This window comes from Schistocerca serialis, chromosome 5 (genome assembly GCF_023864345.2).
Source record: "Schistocerca serialis cubense isolate TAMUIC-IGC-003099 chromosome 5, iqSchSeri2.2, whole genome shotgun sequence".
Taxonomy (NCBI): Eukaryota; Metazoa; Arthropoda; class Insecta; order Orthoptera; family Acrididae; genus Schistocerca; species Schistocerca serialis.
The window spans coordinates 98,895,561-98,917,812 of NC_064642.1; positions in this window are offsets into that span (position 1 = coordinate 98,895,561).

Consider the following 22,252-nt stretch of genomic DNA (forward strand, 5'->3'; position numbering starts at 1 on the left):
ATATTTACTGTGTGTGTATCTGTTTTTGATTTAAGATCAGAAATTTCATCCCATAATTCCACGTCCAACTGTTCTATGGTATTAATTTTGTCGGACACTGTAGTAATATTATTGTCTACATACGTCTTCGCTTTCGCGAACATTTTACGTTTGTCTTCTTGTCTTTGTGCAGTGATTGTTTCCATGACTTGTCGTTTTACTTTGTTTTGATCTTGAATAAATTTGCGGAAACGCGTATCACTGTTTTGTATGTGAAGATTAAAGCGTTCGTCAATCTGAGTATTCTGTTGTTCGAATTTCGCGTCTATCTTTGCATCCATTGTGCGCGAAAGTTCTACCGTCATTGCTTTAAACTCGTCCCGTAATTGTGTAGCTTTTTCAGAGCTTTGTTTAGCGACTCCGCTAATTTCGTCTCTGAGTGTTTCTGTTGCAGCTGTTTGCAATTCCATTAATTCCTGAGCAACAGACTTAATTTCTTCGCTACTTTTTTTTGAACAAGCCTCAATTTCCACGCGCAACTGTTCCTTAGTGTCGTGGCACTGCGCGGCAACGGCTCTAATTCGTTCACTAAGCTATCTGGAATTGTTATCCAATTTTTCATTCTGTTGTCTGACCTGTTCACTAAGTTGTTAGAGATTTTCGTCATTATTGTCTAATTTTGCACTCTGCTGTTTGACCTGTTCATTAAGTTGTTTGAGATCTTTACTACTGTTGTCTTGTTTTTCCATAATTTGGTTAACTCGTTGCAGCAATAGTGTCATAATTTGATCCGAACCAAAATTAGCATTTCTATTCTCAGTGCTGTTTAATGGTGTACCTGCAATTGTCGCGCTTTGTGTGACCATTTGGTCATTCTGCAACTTACAGAAAGGATTATCAGTCGGATGTACACTGTCAGACACTATTTCGGAAATAAATAAATCCGTCGTACTTGGTGTATCCTGTTCATTTTCATTAGCCAAATTTGTATGTTCATCACGTAAATTTAGTAAACCGGTTGTGTTAGGCTGGGCAGCGCTCATTACAATAGAGCGTCCCGCGTCATCGATTGTCGTCAAATCAACAGAGGACATAAACGAGTTCGTTTGTTCATCATTAAGACAAAAGTCATCATTAGTGGTTGGAACGCATTGATTGTCAGTGAACGCAGGATTGTCATCATGACACTGCGTGTGACAAGTCCTATCGGTAAAGTCGTTTGAGCCGGTAATTTCGTTCGTAATACCTCGCGATACACTATTCACAGTCTTTCGCGGCATTTTTACAACAGTCAAAATTATTCACAATATAAATAAGCACGATGCAAAAACAACACACAAATACAACAGAGCAAACGAATTGTCGTTGATCTGTGGAAAGAAAGTCACAAAATTAGTAAAAGCGTAGCGCCAAATCCTAATTATACTTAAGCAAATAAGAGCAGATATCTGACTGTTGTTCAAAAGATTCTCAACGAAATACGATCCTGGACTGGGTGTCGCCAAGTGTAACCTCTCCACAAAAATTTAAAAAGGACAATATTTAATAGAAATAAAGCCAAACGTAACCTCCCTGCAATGAAATGTACTGACAGAGGCAATAAATGTGGAATTCGCAATCTGACTCTGGTGTAAGCTCCCACAAAAAATATAATAAAAGATAATTCAGTGCTAATGAAACTTCAGTGACAATGAAAATTCAATTAAACCGAAATATCGGTCTTTGGCCCTGTGCAAAAATCAGAATTAATTTCTTACCTCAGTATAACTGCATGTCAAATTTCTGCTCTTATTGTTGGCCACGGCTTGGAGGGAATGCATTGCAAATAATATTTTTTTTTTTTTTTTTTTTGAAATTTAACTGAAACTTTACTTTAAAGGAAATGGAAGGAAATCGTTGGTTCAATTAAATGGTTTTTTTTTTATAAAATTGCTTTGAAATCAAAATTATTATTAGGGCGATTATTGCACAAATTAGTTACAGTTAATTTACATTATTAGCTGAGCGCATTTAAAAATAATATACCTCCTCCTGTATCTTGACCAGAATGCCATGTCGACGCCCGCCGACTCCTCACACACAACTGCACTCGACTGCTACTACCGACATACTGCACTGCTAACAGACTGCCCACTGACAGACTGCTCGCAACTGTACTGCACGACTACTACCGACCGACTACTGGACGCAACTGAACTGAGCTACTGCTACCGACAGAGTGCTGCTCGCAACACTCGCGCGGTCAAGCGCAGACTAACCACGATAAAAGGCTCTCTGGTCAGAGATTTTATCATGCCTCACCATCGCTGCTACGTTACATACGTGTTTCAAGATCTGTTACGTTTTCTGATGAAAGTCGGTTCTCCTCGATGCCAGTGATAGCCGTTTGTCGGATAGGGGGTGACCAGTTGAGGCCCTGCTACCAACGTGTCTGCAGCCTAGACATACTGGACCTACACCTAAGTGTAGTGCGATTTCGTACGACGGCTCGAGCACTCTCGTGGTTACCTCACGCACCCTGACTATAAATATGTACAACAATTTGGTGATCCGACCACTTGTCCTGACATTCATTAACAGTATTTCGGGGGGTGTTTTACAACGGGATATCGCTCATCCAGACACCGCTGTCGTAACCCAATAGCACCAGGCTGTTCCAACCGAGCTCCAGGGAGCCGGAGCGCTCACTGCGGCAGCTCGGAGCCCGCGTGGAGGGGGAAAGCGAACTCACTGCCCCCTGGCCGCATGCAGCCGCAACTGACGCAATAATCCGTGTTCAATGACGGCTGACTAGTCGCGGGAGCCCTGTACCTCTATTGGAGGATACCTTTCTATTCATTGAGAGGGATGGTCGTCCGCAGTGTCTTGTATGTCAAAGGTAGAAGGCGCTGCACGCAGAGAACTTGTAGCCAGACTTAAGAACGACATACCAGGAGACGTAAGTTTAAAAACGGTTTCATAATACGGAGGGTATCAAAACATGCAACATAGTTCGTGTTCTGTAATGCGTTTATAATTTTCAGGTGAATGAGAGCGGTGAAAACACTACTGAATCTGCAGTTCGAGCAAGCTACAGGGTCGCTCACATCATTGCGACGTTTTCGATGGGACCACTCGTAAAATCGTGCATGGTAGCAGTTGCAGAATGTTTGTCTCCAAGGGAGGTGCAGGCAATTGAAGGGGTTTGCCTGTCGAAGCAAACAATGTGTCGCCGAATCCTGGACATGGCAGCGGATTTAGAGACACAGCTCAGGAAAAAGGCGGAGAACTTTGTTGCATTTTCGCTAGCACTTGACGAAAGCACCGACATATCGGACTGTGCTCAGCTTGCAGTCTTTGTGCGTGGTGTCGACATGGAGCTGCAAGTAACTGAAGAATTCTTGGATGTGGTGCCACTCGATTACACCGCAACAGGACGTGACATTTTTGAAGCTGTTTGTGAATCAGTGGACAATATGAATCTGCTGTGGGATCAGCTCCATTCTGTTCCGACAGACGGGGCACCACAAATGATCGGGCGTCACCCAGGCTTTGTCTCTCGTTTGAAAAATAAACTCAGGAACGACTTCGGGAAAGACTTTTTGACTCTTCATTGTTTTATTCACCAAGAGGCACTGTGTGCTGAAACAGTAGAGCTAGATGGCGTAGTGAAAGATGTCGTGAAGTGTGTGAATTTTGTGCGGCGTCACGGTATGAATCGTCGCCAATTCAAAGGATTCCTGAAAGATATGGAAGCGGAGTATGGGGGGTATATCTTACCACAGTACACCGTTGGCTGAGTCGGGGAAAAGTTCTTGATGTTTTCTTTGCCATTCGTGAGGAAATGTCCCTTTTTCTCGAAATGAAAGGGGAAGAAATGCGTTGTCTGAAAGATATAAAATGGATATCAGACCTGGCGTTCCTAGCTGACATAACTATGCATCTGAATAATTGAAATCTGTCATTGCAGGGCAAAGGGCAGGTAATCGTTGACATGCACGACCAGATCAAAGCGTTCATGGAAAAGTTACGTTTATTTGAGTGGCAGATGAGTAACGGACATTTAACGTTCTTCAATCGTCTTGCTTCTTTAAAACTACCTGAAGGTACTACTTTCGGCGATTACCAAGCAAAGTTAAAGCAGCTCATCACGTCGTTTGAAACACGATTCCGAGACCTCACTAGTTTGGAAATGGAACTTAAGGTGTTCAGCACTCCTTTTTCACTTTCCTCCGATGTCATGTCATCGTCACTTCAATTGGAGATTATTGATTTGCAAAATTCACCTTTTATGAAAGAGAGGTACTACAACACGATGGATTTGTCACGATGGTATCGTTCATTACAGCAAAAAACATTTCCCAAGCTTCACAACAATGCCACTCAGATCATGTGCATGTTTGGATCTACGTATTGTTGTGAGCAGCTTTTCTCAGCAATGAAAAGAGTAAAAAGTAAGGAACGATCGTTTCTTCAGGATGCAACAATGAAGGCCATCCTCCGCATTAACGCTGCGAGCACTTTGATGCCTGATGTTTCTGATCTTGTAATGAAAAGAAAATGTCAAGCTACAGAGGCCCAGTAAATTTAGTATGCAGTTTCTTGTAAAACAGTTATTTCTTATTTATTTTCTGAATATCGTATTTTCTGGTGTAGCATGTCACCACGTCGTAGCTGCAAAGAGTATGAGGCTGTCGATCTTGTAAGACGCAGCTGGCACATCAAAACGCTTGCCTTGCCGCCTGCATCAGCCAGCCGTTCCACGTGCCGGCCCACTGGAATGGTCAGAGCGAGGGACACGGCTCCCTGGAGCAGGGAGCGCTTCGCAGCCCACAACGGAGCCGACGAGCTGGAACAGCCTGCTGAATAGATTGTGCAAATGCACTGTCAATATATTTCCTTAGCCTGCTCTATCACCAATCAACCTTATATGGTACATGATCAGACGTCAATCTCAGAGTCATTCCCAAACAGCATTAAACATCCTTCTATTGTCCAACCAAGTGCATCAGGCATGGAACTCAATCACACAAGTAGACCTGCAGCACCTGTACGACAAGTGCATGTACGTTTGCATACTTGCATTCAACATTTTGATGGATACGCTAGTTATTGCCGTACCAGCAGTTCGCGTTTCGAATGGCTTCTCTCGCGCTTGCATTAACTTGTGATCTTGCAATGTAATCACTTAGATATGTTAACTATTCAAATGTATCACCGAAATTTCATTACTCCTCATTAATTATTATTTTCGGTGTTGCGATATCTGTTTCTGTCAGTGTATTTATGTCCGAGCGCTGTTCCACTCTCTATGTAATCAGCGATAAATTGTAATAATCGCTTACAATGACAGTATTGTCGTAGTACAGATCCGGCTGATTGCGACTAGAATGGCTACTGAACATTATGTCATGTGAAAGGAAATGACGACGACGACGACGATGATGATGATGATGATGATGATGATCAATTTGGTGTGTGGGGCGCGTCAACGGCGTGGTTATCAGCACCTGTACAAGTCCCAGTCTTTTCACAGTCCAGTCTCGCCATTGTCCTCAATGATGATGAAATGATGAGAACAACACAACACCCAGTCATGTGAAAGACAATTAGCCTCTGATGCGAAACAACCATTCTGTAATGAAATGCAGAAATAGAATCGATTTAATATCGTCTGTGCGAACACAACTTGTTTGCAAAGTTCTACTTTTAATTGCTGATAATTCGTGTGCGTGTTGTAGTATTCGCTCGACCTCTTTCTGAACTAGACTTGCCACAATACTACACAGAAGTATTCCCTTCCTGTCACCAGTTCGTTATCCCCAGCGGAACGCAATGTGTACATCCTATCTGTCTGTATGTAGTGTTTTTCATATCAATGTTTGTCGATCGTGTAACTGATGCGGGGACTTGGGTACCAGCCCGGCATTCACCGACTGAGATGTGAGAAACCGCCTAAAAACCGCACCCAGACTCGGCGGCACGCCGACCCTCGTCGTTAATCCGCGCGATCTGGGTCCAGCGTATCTCCCCATCCTGGAAGCGGTGTTTTTAACACGCGCTACTATCCGTGAGGGTGGACCGTTATCTGCCTTCTTTTCACACACTGTTGGCACATGCCTATGTTTTCATATCTCTCCTCTGTCACTCAACTAAAGTAACGACCAGGTCACATACAGTGCGCATAACAACACCAAAAGGGCCAATCAAAACGCCAAGACTGCTACAGGATTACCAGCCTCGAATAAACAATGCTAACAATGTTTTTATTGAAGCTACCTGAACAATCAGACATTACTACACAATACTTAGATGAGACAGTATTCCTATTTTACTCTACTGTTATTTACCCAAAAATATATGGGCCACTAACTGTTCCTTTATTGAGAAAACCATCAATGGAGCAAAATAATCGCTACACAGCATCTTAGCGATGGTATAAGATATAGGAGTCACACCGTCCTGAGACTGTCGGCAGCGTATATCAGGTCTGCATCCGCCTGCAGTGAGTGCTGAAGAACCAAATATCCTCCGTGACGGGTCTCGTCTTCTGACCTGCTCGCACAACGAATATTAATGACAGTCAGTGATAGGACCTCTCCCCTCCTCCTAGTTAGCTTTACTTTTAATGTAATTTATAATATCTACAGCTTTGAAAACACAGTAGACTTTCCCGGCGGAGGTTCGAGTCCTCCCTCGGGCATCGGTGTGTGTGTTTGTCCTTAGGATAATTTAGGTTCAGTAGTGTGTAAACTTAGGGACTGATGACCTTAGCAGTTAAGTCCCATACGATTTCACACACATTTGAACATTTTTGAAGAGTAGACTTTCCTTGATGACCTACTGGCACCCCGACGCTCTTTTTCCTATTTTCCGTGAATTTAGGAAACTTTCTTTTGTAACAATTAAGACATACAGAAGTTAAACGGTGAGCTATGGTTCATCGACTCAATGATGGGTACAAATTTTTGATGCCATAGATGAAATTCTAATTACGCGAAGAAAAAAGAAATTGCTTGGCATTGGTTAAAACTCAGTGGTCTCATTCTAGTTATCATATTAATAACGAACGCCTTTTATACTGAAAGAGATCGGGATACCATAGAATAAAGAGGTGATAGCGTAGGATGGTTTATGTCAATGCGTGGCCATATATTTGAAGGTCAAATTTTAGATTCCTTCTGCAATGTGTAAGTGTGCTGCCAGTTAACCCGCTGAAGAGACGAGGGCGTGCTGAAAAGGGAAAACTTTTAAAACTTTTTAAATAAAACAAATTTTATTAACATTCTACATCTTTATTCTTCATATCTACATATTACTTCTCAACATAATGCCCTGGCGACGATCATATTTCTCCCAACGAGAGACCAGCTTGTTTATACCGTCACTGTAGAATGTTAAGACCTTGTTGACAGATCCACAACCTCACCTCTGCTTGCACCGCATCATCACAATCAAAGTGAAGTTTTTATGCTTGTAATACTTTAGCAATTTCATGGTACTTAAATTTATAAGTGGTTGTTTTTTCTTTTATCTCAGTTAAGTTTCTAAGTTTTACGGTAATGAAGGTGTCTCCCTGTTCAAGTGTATTTTCGCTTCTGATGAAGGTATATTTAGATGTACTGAAACCGTGGTCAAGGATTTCAATAAATCTTTATCCAGTAACTGTTTGCTGTTATCATTTACCGCGAAGCTTGCCTTAAAATTGGAAAACAATCTCGCCACTTGCCACACGGTTTTGCCAACATTAAGGGCGGCACACGAACAGTTACTTCCGTGAAACGAATGTGTTCCTGGACGATTTCAGTCCTCGCGAGTTAACTTCCTACTTCTACAGAAAATGCATTCAAGTCTGACCATCTCTGACATCATCCGAGGCACAACGTACGCAGGCGTTCGACTAACACGAACAGATCGATATCTCAGAATGAAGTGTCTCTTTCCACTGTCTCTGGCTGTTTTTATTTGGGGGAGCAGCAGACCGCCAAACGAAACATCCGCTATAAACAGCCCTATGTACAGGTAGCTGTACCTAAATGGCCCCTTTCTCAGTCACATATTAATTAATAGTTCTGTCGTTTAACAATTTACAGTCTCTACATCTACATCTACATTGATACTCCGCAAGCCACCCAACGGTGTGTGGCGGAGGGCACTTTACGTGCCACTGTCATTACCTCCCTTTCCTGTTCCAGTCGCGTATGGTCCGCGGGAAGAACGACTGTCTGAAAGCCTCCGTGCGCGCTCTAATCTCTCTAATTTTACTTTCGTGATCTCCTCGGGAGGTATAAGTAGGGGGAAGCAATATATTCGATACCTCATCCAGAAACGCACCCTCTCGAAACCTGGACAGCAAGCTACATCGCAATGCAGAGCGCCTCTCTTGCAGAGTCTGCCACTTGAGTTTGATAAACATCTCCGTAACGCTATCACGGTTACCAAATAACCCTGTGACGAAACGCGCCGCTCTTCTTTGGATCTTCTCTATCTCCTCCGTCAACCCGATCTGGTACGGATCCCACACTGATGAGCAATACTCAAGTATAGGTCGAACGAGTGTTTTGTAAGCCACCTCCTTTGTTGATGGACTACATTTTCTAAGGACTCTCCCAATGAATCTCAACCTGGTACCCGCCTTACCAACAATTAATTTTATATGATCATTCCACTTCAAATCGTTCCGCACGCATACTCCCATATATTTTACAGAAGTAACTGCTAGCAGTGTTTGTTCCGCTATTATATAATCATACAATAAAGGATCCTTCTTTCTATGTATTCGCAATACATTACATTTGTCTATGCTAAGGGTCAGTTGCCACTCCCTGCACCAAGTGCCTATCCGCTGCAGATCTTCCTGCATTTCGCTACAATTTTCTAATGCTGCAACTTGTCTGTATACTACAGCATCATCCGCGAAAAGCCGCATGGGACTTCCGACACTATCTACTAGGTCATTTATATATATTGTGAAAAGCAATGGTCCCATAACACTCCCCCGTGGCACGCCAGAGGTTACTTTAACGTCTGTAGACGTCTCTCCATTGATAACAACATGCTGTGTTCTGTTTGCTAAAAACTCTTCAATCCAGCCACAGAGCTGGTCTGATATTCCGTAGGCTCTTACTTTGTTTATCAGGCGACAGTGCGGAACTGTATCGAACGCCTTCCGGAAGTCAAGAAAAATAGCATCTACCTGGGAGCCTGTATCTAATATTTTCTGGGTCTCATGAACAAATAAAGCGAGTTGGGTCTCACACGATCGCTGTTTCCGGAATCCATGTTGATTCCTACATAGTAGATTCTGGGTTTCCAAAAACGACATGATACGCGGGCAAAAAACATGTTCTAAAATTCTACAAGAGATCGACGTAAGAGATATAGTTCTATAGTTTTGTGCATCTGCTCGACTACCCTTCCTGAAGACTGGGACTACCTGTGCTCTTTTCCAATCATTTGGAACCTTCCGTTCCTCTAGAGACTTGCGGTACACGGCTGTTAGAAGGGGGGCAAGTTCTTTCGCGTACTCTGTGTAGAATCGAATTGGTATCCCGTCAGGTCCAGTGGACTTTCCTCTGTTGAGTGATTCCAGTTGCTTTTCTATTCCTTGGACACTTACTTCGATGTCAGCCATTTTCTCGTTTGTGCGAGGATTTAGAGAAGGAACTGCAGTGCGGTCTTCCTCTGTGAAACAGCTTTGGAAAAAGGTGTTTAGTATTTCAGCTTTACTCGTGTCATCCTCTGTTTCAATGCCATCATCATCCCGGAGTGTCTGGATATGCTGTTTCGAGCCACTTACTGATTTAACGTAAGACCAGAACTTCCTAGGATTTTCTGTCAAGTCGGTACATAGAATTTTACTTTCGAATTCACTGAACGCTTCACGCATAGCCCTCCTTACGCTAACTTTGACATCGTTTAGCTTCTGTTTGTCTGAGAGGTTTTGGCTGCGTTTAAACTTAGAGTGAAGCTCTCTTTGCTTTCGCAGTAGTTTCCTAACTTTGTTGTTGTACCGCGGTGGGTTTTTCCCGTCCCTCACAGTTTTACTCGGCACGTACCTGTCTAAAACGCATTTTACGATTGCCTTGAACTTTTTCCATAAACACTCAACATTGTCAGTGTCAGAACAGAAATTTTCGTTTTGATCTGTTAGGTAGTCTGAAATCTGCCTTCTATTACTCTTGCTAAACAGATAAACCTTCCTCCCTTTTTTTATATTCCTGCTAACTTCCATATTCAGGGATGCTGCAACGGCCTTATGATCACTGATTCCCTGTTCTGTACATACAGAGTCGAAAAGTTCGGGTCTGTTTGTTATCAGTAGGTCCAAGATGTTATCTCCAGGAGTCGGTTCTCTGTTTAATTGCTCGAGGTAATTTTCGGATAGTGTACTCAGTATAATGTCACTCGATGCTCTGTCCCTACCACCCGTCCTAAACATCTGAGTGTCCCAGTCTATATCTGGTAAATTGAAATCTCCACCTAAGACTATAACATGCTGAGAAAATTTATGTGAAATGTATTCCAAATTTTCTCTCAGTTGTTCTGCCACTAATGCTGCTGAGTCGGGAGGTTGGTAAAAGGAGCCAATTATTAACCTAGCTCGGTTGTTGAGTGTAACTTCCACCCATAATAATTCACAGGAACTATCCACTTCTATTTCACTACAGGATAAAAGTGCAAATAATATCGCATTTTCCACTTTTGCAAATAATATTCACACTGTAATGTTGTGTACATTTGTCATAAACTAAGACAATTAAAATTGCTGAATTTTAAAATATTTTTGTGGGCTTGCCTTTTATGAAGAGAGGAATGGACAAAGTTGATAAAAAACCACAGTCATTTTTCGACAGAAAAAATAAAATTGCTTTACCAGTAAAGACGTTAACAATGCTGCCACAGCATGATTTGTTATTTGTGGTGTTGCTAACGATGATAATGAAGATGAGGATGGTCGTGGCGTGAATGTATCTACATTCCTGGAAATTGAAATAAGAACACCGTGAATTCATTGTCCCAGGAAGGGGAAACTTTATTGACACATTCCTGGGGTCAGATACATCACATGATCACACTGACAGAACCACAGGTACGTAGACACAGGCTACAGAGCATGCACAATGTCGGCACTAGTACAGTGTATATCCACCTTTCGCAGCAATTCAGGCTGCTATTCTCCCATGGAGACGATCGTAGAGATGCTGGATGTAGTCCTGTGGAACGGCTTGCCATGCCATTTCCACCTGGCGCCTCAGTTGGACCAGCGTTCGTGCTGGACGTGCAGACCGCGTGAGACGACGCTTCATCCAATCCCAAACATGCTCAATGGGGGACAGATCCGGAGATCTTGCTGGCCAGGGTAGTTGACTTACACCTTCTAGAGCACGTTGGGTGGCATGGGATACATGCGGACGTGCATTGTTCTGTTGGAACAGCAAGTTCCCTTGCCGGTCTAGGAATGGTAGAACGATGGGTTCGATGACGGTTTGGATGTACCGTGCACTATTCAGTGTCCCCTCGACGATCACCAGTGGTGTACGGCCAGTGTAGGAGATCGCTCCCCACACCATGATGCCGGGTGTTGGCCCTGTGTGCCTCGGTCGTATGCAGTCCTGATTGTGACGCTCACCTGCACGGCGCCAAACACGCATACGACCACCATTGGCACCAAGGCAGAAGCGACTCTCATCGCTGAAGACGACACGTCTCCATTCGTCCCTCCATTCACGCCTGTCGCGGCACCACTGGAGGCGGGCTGCACGATGTTGGGGCGTGAGCGGAAGACGGCCTAACGGTGTGCGGGACCGTAGCCCAGCTTCATGGAGACGGTTGCGAATGGTCCTCGCCGATACCCCAGGAGCAACAGTGTCCCTAATTTGCTGGGAAGTGGCGGTGCGGTCCCCTACGGCACTGCGTAGGATCCTACGGTCTTGGCGTGCATCCGTGCGTCGCTGCGGTGCGGTCCCAGGTCGACGGGCACGTGCACCTTCCGCCGACCACTGGCGACAACATCGATGTACTGTGGAGACCTCATGCCCCACGTGTTGAGCAATTCGGCGGTACGTCCACCCGGCCTCCCGCATGCCCACTATACGCCCTCGCTCAAAGTCCGCCAACTGCACATACGGTTCACGTCCACGCTGTCGTGGCATGCTACCAGTGTTAAAGACTGCGATGGAGCTCCGTATGCCACGGCAAACTGGCTGACACTGACGGCGGCGGTGCACAAATGCTGCGCAGCTAGCGCCATTCGACGGCCAACACCGCGGTTCCTGGTGTGTCCGCTGTGCCGTGCGTGTGATGATTGCTTGTACAGCCCTCTCGCAGTGTCCGGAGCAAGTATGGTGGGTCTGACACACCGGTGTCAATGTGTTCTTTTTTCCATTTCCAGGAGTGTATGTACGTACGTATGCATGTATGAAGGTGTGTTTATGTGTGTGTGCGTGTGTGTTTGTTGGTGTGTGTGTGTGTGTGTGTGTGTGTGTGTGTGTGTGTGTGTGTGTAACGGAGAAATAAGAACGGATGACGTATAACTTGCTGTCGATTTACAGACGAATATATTTGAATAAGATGAGGTGCGCCGGCCGTGGTGGTCGAGCGGTTCTAGGCGCTTCAGTCTGGAACCACGCGGCTGCTGCGGTCGCAGATTCGAATCCGGGCTCGGGCATGGATGTGTGTGGTGTCCTTAGGTTAGTTAGGTTTAAGTAGTTCTAAGTCTAGGGGACTGATGACCTCAGATGTTAAGTCCAATAGTGCTTAAAGCCATTTGAACCATTTTGAACGAGGCGCCACGAAGCTCAATTTACTCATCTGACCAACGGATGATCATCAAATGAGACAAACTGCCTCATGCCATGAGACTGGACCTCACTGGAGAGTCCCTAAGCACGGCCTCATGCCATGAGACATCACTGGGTGCTTGCATACGTACCCCACGTAACGGAGGCTGGATTTGTACTCTTCCGGGTTTCAAAGCCTTACCAGGCAAATAAAGAACCAGAAAATTCTCACCAGGGTGGGTGAAACTTAACATGGATGTGCATTAGCGACCTCCTATAAGCAGATAGGTTGCAAGTCATCAACAACCAGTCTGGAGTAACTTTAGTTCTACTTTTTGTGGTGAAGCTTAAGGGGTGCTGCTAAGTTCTTCAAACAGAGAATTCTTTTTCACTTGCTGCTTGGTATCAGAACCATCGTCTAATTTCTTATGGTTTGTGGTTTGTGGCCTCTTAGCTGATGCGTCTGTCGGCTGAACTAGGACGAGTCAAAGCTGGACACTGCCAATCCCTGCGGTCACACGCACAGTTGCCCGCGTTCGCCACGTCGGGGCGTGCCATGTCCTTTACTCTTTATTTTCTTGTTGAAGCAGGTTTTTACTTGATGTGACTTTTCAGGCGTTACCGACGGGTCTTTCGCAAATACACTTCTCGGATTTGCCGCCGGATCGTATAGTGTAAATCGCACAATATGGAACCGGTCCACATCTTCAGGTGGAGGTAGTAGCTGCTGTCACTGCTGCAAGGCGCGAGTGATGATAATAGAGCGGCGTAGCCGAAATTTATCAGGCCGTAAGCACGTAATAAGCGTGAGTGGAAGACGCTTGCAGTTGGAGAAAAGCGGCGCTGCAGGTGCCCACTGCTGAGAATCGCATCGCGCGCTGTAGGCAATGACTGCGCTGCCGGAAGTTCCTGTAATCAAAAGCCGAATTAAATCTCTGCAGTGCGTTACCTCGCGTGATGAATCGGCAGTTCTTGTTTTTCCTGTTTCGATTTAACGGCAGCCAGTGCTGGATTCCAGGCGGCGGTTGGTTGAAAACCTGCATTCCTGTTCATACGATTGCCCGCCGTACAGATATATATATGGCCTCCTTAACAACACGGTCCCAGAAAGATGATGCTGGAGACAGAATTTCAGTCTTTTCGTAAAACGTACGGTGCTCCGCTACTGCTGATTTATGAGGTTGCCCCACGTGTGTATGACAATGGTGTTCGACGCAACTTTCCTGTACGGTTTGGCATGTCCGTCCAATATGAGATTATCAACATTGGCGTGGGATATTATACAAGACCGAGCGCAGCAAATTCCTCAGTTCTGCTGGTGGCCAGAAAACACTCTTGATGTGCCTTTTGAGGATCTCTCTATTCTTGAATACATGCCGCCAAAATAGGGCAAGAACGCGGTTGTAGTGGGTGCCTCCGCATCTTCATTTACATCCCTGCTTCGAATTTTCTTAGTATGGAATGCTTGGTGTACCTGTCTAACAGAATAGCCATTCTAATGGAATACGTTCTTAGCTGTAGTAGCTCACCAAGTAGACTTTTGGCATCTGAGACCTCATGTGCTCTATGCACCAAAGAGTCTAAGACACTACTGCGTTGCACAGGGTGATGACAACTTGTGGCCTGCAAATGTAGCTCCGTATGAGTTGATTTGCAATAGACGCTATGTCCCAGTGTACCAACGGCTTTCTTATGATTATGACATCCAGGAATGCCATTCTTTTCCACTTCCATTGTGAATTGTGTATTGGGATGCCGGAAAAAACCATGTAATGTCTTTATTCCGTGGGGCCACACCACAAATGCATCGTCTACATACCGCCAGAAACAGGAAGGTTTGTACTTGCCGACTGCAGTACATTTCCCTCAGAGTCTTCCATGAAATACTTGGCCAACATGGGAGACAGAGGACTTCCCATGACGACACCGTCTACTTGTGCAAAATACTGGTTATTGAATAGGAAGTAATTTGGTGTAAGCACGTGGTTAAACAATGTCTTTCTCAAACTGGCTACTGATAAGCTCTAACGAGTCCTGCAGAGGTACGAGTACTTTCATAAATAAAAATATAACGTCAAAGCTTACGAAAAGATTCGACGGTTGTGGCATAAGTGTCTTCAGGCGTCCTATGAATTCCGGATGTTGTGACCACACTTACCTACGAGAGGTCCCACCAGTGTCGTAAGATGTTTGGCCAGATAGTAGGTAGGAGTTCCTATTCTGCTCATTACTGGGCAAAGATGAGTCCAATCCTTATGTAACTTGGGTAGGCAGTACAGTCTGGGGGCACACTGCAGCCTGTTGGCGGAGGCTCTTAATCACTTTTGAAGGAATAGCCTGATAAAGTTCGGCGCCACTACTCGGTTATCACCAGTCGCGCCTTGCAGCAGTGAGAGCGGCAGCTACCACCACTTGAAGATGTCGATCAGTTGCGTCGATGAAATATTGTGCGATTTACACAATACGATTCGGCGGAAAACTCAGAAAGTGTATTTGCAGGTTTTTACGTTTTTAAAATGAAATTATTTTCCTGGAATGAAAATATAAGTACATATTCAGAACATACAGGGTGTTTCAAAAATGACCGGTATATATGAAATGGCAATAAAAACTAAGCGAGCAGCGATAGAAATACACCGTTTGGTGCAATATGCTTGGGACAACAGTACATTTTCAGGCGGACAAACTTTAGAAATTACAGTAGTTACAATTTTCAACAACAGATGGCGCTGCAAGTGATGTGAAAGATATAGAAGACAACGCAGTCTGTGGGTGCGCCATTCTGTACGTCGTCTTTCTGCTGTAAGCGTGTGCTGTTCACAACGTGCTGTAGACAACATGGTTTATTCCTTAGAACAGAGGATTTTTCTGGTGTTGGAATTCCACCGCCTAGAACACAGTGTTGTTGCAACAAGACGAAGTTTTCAACGGAGATTTAATGTAACCAAAGGACCGAAAAGCGATACAATAAAGGATCTGTTTGAAAAATTTCAACAGACTGGGAACGTGACGGATGAACGTGCTGGAAAGGTAGGGCGACCGCGTATGGCAACCACAGAGGGCAACGCGCAGCTAGTGCAGCAGGTGATCCAACAGCGGCCTCGGGTTTCCGTTCGCCGTGTTGCAGCTGCGGTCCAAATGACGCCAACGTCCACGTATCGTCTCATGCGCCAGAGTTTACACCTCTATCCATACAAAATTCAAACGCGGCAACCCCTCAGCGCCGCTACCATTGCTGCACGAGAGACATTCGCTAACGATATAGTGCACAGGATTGATGACGGCGATATGCATGTGGGCAGCATTTGGTTTACTGACGAAGCTTATTTTTACCTGGACGGCTTCGTCAATAAACAGGACTGGCGCATATGGGGAACCGAAAAGCCCCATGTTGCAGTCCCATCGTCCCTGCATCCTCAAAAAGTACTGGTCTAGGCCGCCATTTCTTCCAAAGGAATCATTGGCCCATTTTTCAGATCCGAAACGATTACTGCATCACGCTATCTCGACAGTCTTCGTGAATTTGTGGCGGTACAAACTGCCTTAGACGACACTGCGAACACCTCGTGGTTTATGCAAGATGGTGCCCGGCCACATCGCACGGCCGACGTCTTTAATTTCCTGAATGAATATTTCGATGATCGTGTGATTGCTTTGGGCTATCCGAAACATACAGGAGGCGGCGTGGATTGGCCTCCCTATTCGCCAGACGTGAACCCCTGTGACTTCTTTCTGTGGGGACACTTGAAAGACCAGGTGTACCGCCAGAATCCAGAAACAATTGAACAGCTGAAGCAGTACATCTCATCTGCACGTGAAGCCATTCCGCCAGACACGCTGTCAAAGGTTTCGGGTAATTTCATTCAGAGACTACGCCATATTATTGCTATGCATGGTGGATATCTGGAAAATATCGTACTATAGAGTTTCCCAGACCGCAGCGCCATCTGTTGTTGAAAATTGTAACTACTGTAATTTCGAAAGTTTGTCTGCCTGAAAATGTACTGTTGTCCCAAGCATATTGCAACAAACGGTGTGTTTCTATCGCTGCTCGTTTAGTTTTTATTGCCGTTTCAAATATACCGGTCATTTTTGAAACACCCTGTAAAACGGAAATAATGAACATTTGTAGATGTTGGAGCCAACCATCAACTTTATGTGATCGATACCTCGGTGTAGGTTAATGGACAGTTAGGTACAGCTGTATAGTGCCTCAGGTAACAATACACTGGCTCTGTACCTTCTACGTACAACTTTACACTGCTACTTGGGTACTAATTACCGATACATAGTTAGCCTAGTATGACTATTTCAAACACAACCATTCCGAATAGTCTATATGAAGGTACAAAGAAATAATTGTCTTGTCTCTCGACCGAAATATCGTGGCAGAATGTCTACGGGATCCGGCTGCATACCCGGAAATTATTAGAAGAATTGTCTTTTCATTCTCCACTCTATAACAGCGAATAAACGAATTAAAAACGCCACGTATGGAGCGGCGAATTGATATTCTGATATTATGGTGTACGGTATATACCGACTGCGAGAATCGGACGTTACGTGCTACGGAAGCATTTCTGTTTCTTACCGAAACAAAGATTTGTTTTATGGACTCTTTGATGAAGGAAATGGAGATGTCGGGCGCGTGAGAGGAGGAGAGAGATTTTATTGTTGTGAGACGCCATTACGGTTTATGGTAAACGTTCAAATAGTTTTCTGCACTAAATAAAACCCAATAACTAACATCTAGTATTCAAAGTGTGTATATTTCCATACCGAAATTAGGTAATTATCACGGTACAGATATTACGAGGCGTAGATCGCTCGGAGGTGAAGTTTGGAACGATTGTGCGAACCTGCATTTTCCGCGGTCATAATTCGACGAGCGATTATCTCGGAATTAATCAACTTTATCTCGCTAAATTGTTGGACCTATCATCCAGACTCATCAAACACAGTTGTACCGAACTATCTGCGTAGCGAGTAAACGTTTTAGAGATTTCAGGTGAAGCAGATACCGACAAGGAATTTCCGCAAGATTGCCGCTGCGGAATACATCTCATCCTCTCCTGTGGTATTTAAAACGAAATGTTTATGTTTGCCAGGTTTCCAGGAGAGTAAACATAAAAGGAAATAAGGAACTATCTAACATTTTGCGTGGTGTCTGTTTGTTCTGAGTCGTGTCTCCCTACCACTTCCGCGCAACGACGCTCTGAGCGTGTTTTTTAGGGAATTGACTAGTTTGAACCTGGGACCTGTTGCTGGTAAGGAGACGCCAGACCACACATGACATGCAGAGTTCAGAAGAGTTCAGTGAGACTAGCAATAATATAATCAAATACTTAATGATTTCAGCGCCAGCTCCACTGCACTCCCTGTAAAAGAATCTGAATACTAACTAAATTTAGTGGAAGGGGCTCAGGGCTTTCCTATTTTTAGTTAACTGGTAAAATAACGTCGAAAAAGCAGTTAAGTTTACCACTGGAATTTTTATTCTACTCACAAAACATTGTTTATAAATTGCACTATTGATATAAGGAAATAGTTTAATACAGGATGATAAAAACCAACTGCGTTCAACAAAGATTTGAACGAATATTCCCTGAATAGGTTTCCAAGTTCTATAATGGATCTAAGGATGACCTATGCCATATCACATCTATAATCTAGGTTTAAGTTTCATAAAAGAGAAAGCTATCAAAAATGGTCTACAGTGACCTTCAATTATCTTTATTTACTTATTTAACTTGTCGTAAATTACAGTGGCTGATGTGGCTCCTCAAGAATTACATAACAGAAAAATCATCGCGTTTCATATTTTAACTTCAAGTAGCAAATGTGAATACCATGAGCTTTGATTGACGATCGACACTAGTATTACGCAAAAAAGGGATGTAACAGATGAGACTACTGCAGTTCTGAGTGAAGCCTTATGCGCTCTTATGCGGCATCGCGTGCATTCATTACCTTGTCGGTGGTTAGTCAGCGTCAGGGGGCGGCGGACAGCGTAGCTCCACACACCTCGCCGTCTCGGTAGCAACTCTCTAACATCTCTTTACTACAATTTACTGAAGTGGGTTTAAGAAAAAGGTATCTGACTGTGTTTTCAGCTGACCAATCAGGGTCTCAATGTTAACCTTAAGCTCCACCTACAAAAATTCAGTCTATCCAATGAGAACCGTTATACTTTTCGTGGTGGGGAAATGTTTTTAATGTTTGCTACGTAACAGAGATGCATATAGTCTCACACTAAAACTTGCAGCTGGTGTGGCCCTTTTAGTGTTATCGTAAGATCTATACTGTTCTTCTGGAGGGCTCTATCTTTTAACATGGGCTGGGGGCTGCTCTTGGCAATCGGATGGCAATGTGGGTGTCCGTCCCTTATCGTAGGGCCTCCTAGCCTACACGGCTCAGCTCTGTTTCTGTTCTCGTTTCACCCCTCGGAACTGCTTCTGTTTCACGGTGTGAAGGTATGACATGCATTTAGGCGTTCTTGTGTTAGTCTGTGGTATTCCATTTGTTCACTCGTTGATCGTATTACTTTGGTTAATTTAATGTCATGATTTATTTGGAGCTATGTGACATACTGCCGGATTTGCTATCATGTCATGGTTTTCATGGAAGGAGTTGGATTTGCCTGACACCTTACAACTAAGCTAAACCAACTAAAACCAATAACTGAACCAATAAAAAAATGGCTCTTAGTACTATAGGACTTAACAACTGAGGTCATCAGTCCCCTAGAACTTAGAACTACTTAAACCTAACTAACCTAAGGACATCACACACATCCATGCCCGAGACAGGATTCGAACCTGCGACCGTAGCAGCAGCACGGTTCCGGACTGAAGCGCCTAGAACCGCTCAACTACAGCGGCCGGCTGAACCAATAATTAAAAATAAAAGCACACATAAAGAATACTTATTTTGAATAAGAAATAAGTAAAGAATATTTATAATTAATTAAGCAATAATGCATTCCCTAGTTCTGCTACATGCTGAGTGGCCCTCTGTATGGCCAACTGCGCATATATTGTTTGTAAGTTGTTTCAGAAATTTCATTTCAGAAATTTGTATTTAGGTTGTGTATCTGTGATGTATGTGGATTCCTAATTCCCCACATGTGCAGTTTTGTGTCTGACATAGACCCACGCGGTTTAAGTGCGTGGGATAAGATCCGTGTCCAGTTAATAACTGAACCATGTCATGGTTAATACCTACATGTTTTCGACTTAACCGCTACAAAAAGTCGGCCAAAATGTATAGACCCTTCGTCCCTCATCGCTGACCTCACATTCACTTTGCCTGTTGGTAATTGTTGTTAATAAATGGTTCAAATGACTCTAAGTACTATGGGACTTAACATCTGAGGTCATCAGTGCCCTAGACTTAGAACTACTTAAATCTAACTAACCTAAGGACATCACACACATCCATGCCCGAGGCAGGATACGAACCTGCGACCATAGCAGCAGTGCGGTTCCGGACTGAAGTGCCTAGAACCGCTTGTCCACCGTGGCCGGCTGTTGTTAATAGTTGTTGTTATAGTCTGCCCATCATAAAACCAGTAAATTGCAGCCCGATATCGTATAGTAACGTCAGTCGGGTGTATTCCAAGAACAACGCTCAGTGCTATTGCTGATGTGGTGCCGAAAATCCCTGACAACCTAAGCGGGACACGCCTTTGTCCTCGTCTAACAGTTGTTTCATTTGTGATGAGAATTAATCGGTGTGCCTATCTACTGGCAGCAAAGCAAAGTACGGAGTGGAAGAATTCACAGGAATGTTCGTGTAACTCGCAAAGGTACCCCTTATTCCCCTGAGTTTAACTTTGCCAGTTTGTGTAGTATATTTTCTGCTTTGTCTGTATTTGTTTTGATGCGTTCATGCTGTTTTTGTGTTTGTGTCTCATATTTTTTATGGAACAGTCCCTTCTGAGTCGACCCTTCAGTAATGGTTTCTGTGGTTTTGGTGTCTGCTATGATGAGTTTGCTTGTAGTGCACCGTTGTGAAATTGTGTTAAACCGGGTTTCACGGTTTTCGTAGAGGCAGAAAATTTGTGCAAACCGAGTGAGACAGGATATTTTAAGTCGATAGGGACACAAAGCTTAAATACGTTGCGCATTTGTGTTCTCCCAGAAAATAAAACTGCAAGCGTTTTAATTATTCAGTCCACACGTGCTGTCTGGGAACTACATTGCCTGTAAACAGTTTTCTTATAATTGTTACTAAAAATTATTATTTGCAAGAAATTCAATGAAAAAATAAATAATTATGTAACAGAGAACAAAAAACCTCCCACACACACAACCACAAAACAATTTTCATAGATTTCAGTCAGTTTTACATAGCAGATAAGGTATGGAACATTACACAAAACATTGTATTGTTACATTGTTTCTCGTATTAGTAGTGCTCTTCAGTGAAGTCATTTAGTAAAAAACTGTCGTCTACTTAGCTGAATGGTCAGTGCGTCTGACTGCCATGCAGAGGGCTTTTGTTCGATTGCAGGCAGGCTCTGAGAATTTCTCAGCTCAGGGAGTGGATGTTTTCTTCTCCTCATTATCATTTCGTCATCAGTGATACGCATATAGCCCAATATGGAGTCAACTCGGTGGCTGAACTTCCCCGTGTGGGGACTCCCGGCCCTCAGTACCATACGATCATTTCATTTCATTTCAGCGATAAACCGAGTGCTCGAGTGGCAATGTCATTTGCTTGAGAAACTTCAATAAGAAGCGTGTCTTGTGGACCTAGTAAAAGATGCTGATGACTGCAGCGAGGACGAATAACTTCCGTTATCATCTACAGTTGGTAAACGAGATCCGTATTGACATAGTTGGTTTAACACTGCCATCTCTGTGACGATACGGAAGACTTCAGTCTTGGTCTGCATCGTGGGATCTGGCCAAAAATTTTTCACGGTCATAGCCATGGTTTTGAATGATGTGTCTGTTATATCCTTTTTGCTGGGCGTGGTAACTATAGAATTTCTAGACGGTTTTTAATTTGGAGTCTCTGTTATTTATTCTCATTTAAATATTTGAGAAGGGCATCATATTCCTTCCATTTTTGGGTCATAGGATGTTGGCATGTGGCTGAAAGAGGTGGGTCCAATTTTCTGACATTCGGGGGAAAGTAATTCATACTTAGTTGTTTCTGAACATTTTTCGTTATCTTCAGTTGCGATATAACATTCGTCTTCCATACATTCTAGAATCCTCAGCCCGTCCCAGTAGCTAGCTCTATTCTTTTTATGGTCCAGATCTTATTACACTTATTTCTTATTTTTCATGTGTTCGTTACTGATGAAGGATACTCTTCCATTGTCTTTGGCACTCATTCACTAAATCCCAGCTCACAGCGCATTGGACACGTCGAGAACCTGACATAAAGCGTTGGCGCACTACACATCGCGCTAAGTCACGAGACACTTCCACTAGTTCGTAAATATGGGGTGGACCATTCAGCGACACAAGCTTGACCGAGATATGTCCGACAGAAAAGGT